Source organism: Pogonomyrmex barbatus, unplaced genomic scaffold (genome assembly GCF_055798465.1).
Source record: "Pogonomyrmex barbatus isolate J1 unplaced genomic scaffold, ASM5579846v1 scaffold75, whole genome shotgun sequence".
Taxonomy (NCBI): domain Eukaryota; kingdom Metazoa; phylum Arthropoda; class Insecta; order Hymenoptera; family Formicidae; genus Pogonomyrmex; species Pogonomyrmex barbatus.
In genome coordinates, this window is record NW_028297177.1 from 12,501 (window position 1) to 15,000 (window position 2,500).

Below are 2,500 nucleotides of genomic sequence, written 5' to 3' on the forward strand. Positions count from 1 at the left end.
ATTTCCGCCCCGGCCCATCGCCTCTCGCGCTATGGGACGCTTCTCGTTTCCGCCGGGATGCCGGACGGGTCTCTCGCGGCCCGTCGCCGGTGTCCCGATCGTGCCGTAGCCCCCGTAAACGGGGCGGCGGTCCGCGCGTGCTCGGACGCGCGGCCAGGCTGATCGAAGGGCCATCACGCTCGCGCCCCGGAGGAACGGAGAGAGAACTCTGTCCCCGGTGGGCAGCGAGCGTAGATATACAAAACACGTTGGGACTGTATACCTTCGAGTCGCGTTCTCCATGGAGACGCGGCGAGAGAAAGGAAAATGCGATTACCCTGAACGGTGGATCACTTGGCTCGTGGGTCGATGAAGAACGCAGCTAATTGCGCGTCAACTTGTGAACTGCAGGACACATGAACATCGACATTTCGAACGCACATTGCGGTCCACGGATACAATTCCCGGACCACGCCTGGCTGAGGGTCGTTTTAGTACCCAGAGACTGCTTGCGCCCGCGTTCGCGCGCTTCGCCTCGCGTCGCCGACGACGGCGACCGGGCGACGGCAGCGCGCACCGGCGTACGAGCGATCGTTGGACGTTCGCCCCGTGCCGCGCGAAAGCCAGCGGTGAGAGGAGAGACAGCAGCGGGAAGCCCTTGCGCGCCACGCGTAAGGCCGCCAGTCCCGCCGGGCTCTTCCGCCGCGCGCACGCCGGCTGGGCGTCGTCCGAAATGACATTGATACGTGACGAAGGCTGACCGGGGCGCCGAGCGACCGGGCGCGAGAATAGAGGAGAGAAATAGAGGAGACTCTCGCGAGACGTGTACGCGGGTAGAGGAGGATCCGACGGAGAGAGGCGCCCTTCCGCGAGAGCGGAACCGGGCACTCCCTACGTTGTCGCAGGCCTCCCCCCGCGTCGCGCGCGGAGATCCGATTCTCTTAACCTTAACGCTCCGCCCGTCTGTCGTTCCCTCCGCGGGGATCGCGAGCCGACCGCGTGTCCGAGTCCACGAAGTTCCTCTCCATATCTCTCTCGAGCGAGAGAGCAGAGACGCGACCTGGGACCGGCACGCTTCGTCGTGTACTCGTGTTACGAACCCCGTCGTCCGCCCGAACTGTCACCCACACACTGACTTTGACGACCTCAGAGCAGGCGAGATTACCCGCTGAATTTAAGCATATTACTAGCGGAGGAAAAGAAACTAACCAGGATTTCCTTAGTAGCGGCGAGCGAACAGGAAAGAGCCCAGCACCGAATCCCGCGGTTCCGCCGCAGGGAAATGTGGTGTTTGGGAGGGTCCGCTTATCCCGAGGCGTCGCGTCGCGTCCAAGTCCATCTTGAATGGGGGCCACTTACCCGCAGAGGGTGCCAGGCCCGTAGCGACCGATGCCCGTCCTCGGGAGGATCTCTCCTTAGAGTCGGGTTGCTTGAGAATGCAGCTCTAAGTGGGTGGTAAACTCCATCTAAGGCTAAATACGACCACGAGACCGATAGCGAACAAGTACCGTGAGGGAAAGTTGAAAAGAACTTTGAAGAGAGAGTTCAAGAGTACGTGAAACCGTTCAGGGGTAAACCTAAGAAACCCAAAAGAACGAACGGGGAGATTCATCGTCAGCGACGCTGGCTTCGCGTCGGTGTGCGATGCCCCGCGGGGCCCTCGCGGCTCGCGCGCGGGCACGCCGCCGTGCGCCGATGTCCGGCGTTCGTAGTCGTGCACTTCTCCCCTAGTAGAACGTCGCGACCCGCTGGGTGTCGGTCTACGGCCCGGGTGCGGCGGCTGACGCGTCGCCGGTAAAACGGCACGCGTCAAACCCCCGGTCGCCCGGCCGGCTGCCCGGCGGTACGCGCAAGGTATCAGGCCGCACGCTTCACAAACGAGACGAGTGCGTCGAGGCCGTCGCAAGCGCGCGCCACGGTACACGAGGCAACGGACCTAGCGCCGTCACCGTGCCTGGCCCGCTGTTGGTCGTACGGTTAACCTTCGACAGGCCTGCCAACGTCCCAATGGGAGTCTCGTGCTCCTGTGCGGGACCGATACCGGTCGGCGACGCTACTGCTTTGGGTACTCTTAGGACCCGTCTTGAAACACGGACCAAGGAGTCTAACATGTACGCGAGTCATTGGGACGAGCGATACTAAAGGCGTAATGAAAGTGAAGGTCGGCCCTGGTTGTCGACCGAGGGAGGATGGCCGCGTCGCGACGCGGCTCCGCACTCCCGGGGCGTCTCGTTCTCATCGCGAGAAGAGGCGCACCCAGAGCGTACACGTTGGGACCCGAAAGATGGTGAACTATGCCTGGTCAGGACGAAGTCAGGGAAACCCTGATGGAGGTCCGTAGCGATTCTGACGTGCAAATCGATCGTAGGAACTGGGTATAGGGGCGAAAGACTAATCGAACCATCTAGTAGCTGGTTCCCTCCGAAGTTTCCCTCAGGATAGCTGGCACTCGGCCGTTCCGCACGGAACGCGCGCGAGTCTCATCTGGTAAAGCGAATGATTAGAGGCCTTGGGGCCGAAA

General features: G+C 62.2%; 1 non-coding gene and 1 pseudogene across 1 annotated transcript; both read left to right on the forward strand.

Annotated features, from left to right (window-relative positions):
* Positions 1-313: 313 nt before the first annotated feature.
* On the forward strand, positions 314-468 carry LOC148934784 (5.8S ribosomal RNA). The gene has a single exon (XR_016141007.1). It is a non-coding gene; the product is annotated as a 5.8S ribosomal RNA (ribosomal RNA).
* A 652-nt stretch (positions 469-1,120) lies between these two features.
* The window catches only part of LOC148934785 (large subunit ribosomal RNA), a 3,766-nt pseudogene continuing 2,386 nt past the window's right edge, over positions 1,121-2,500 (forward strand).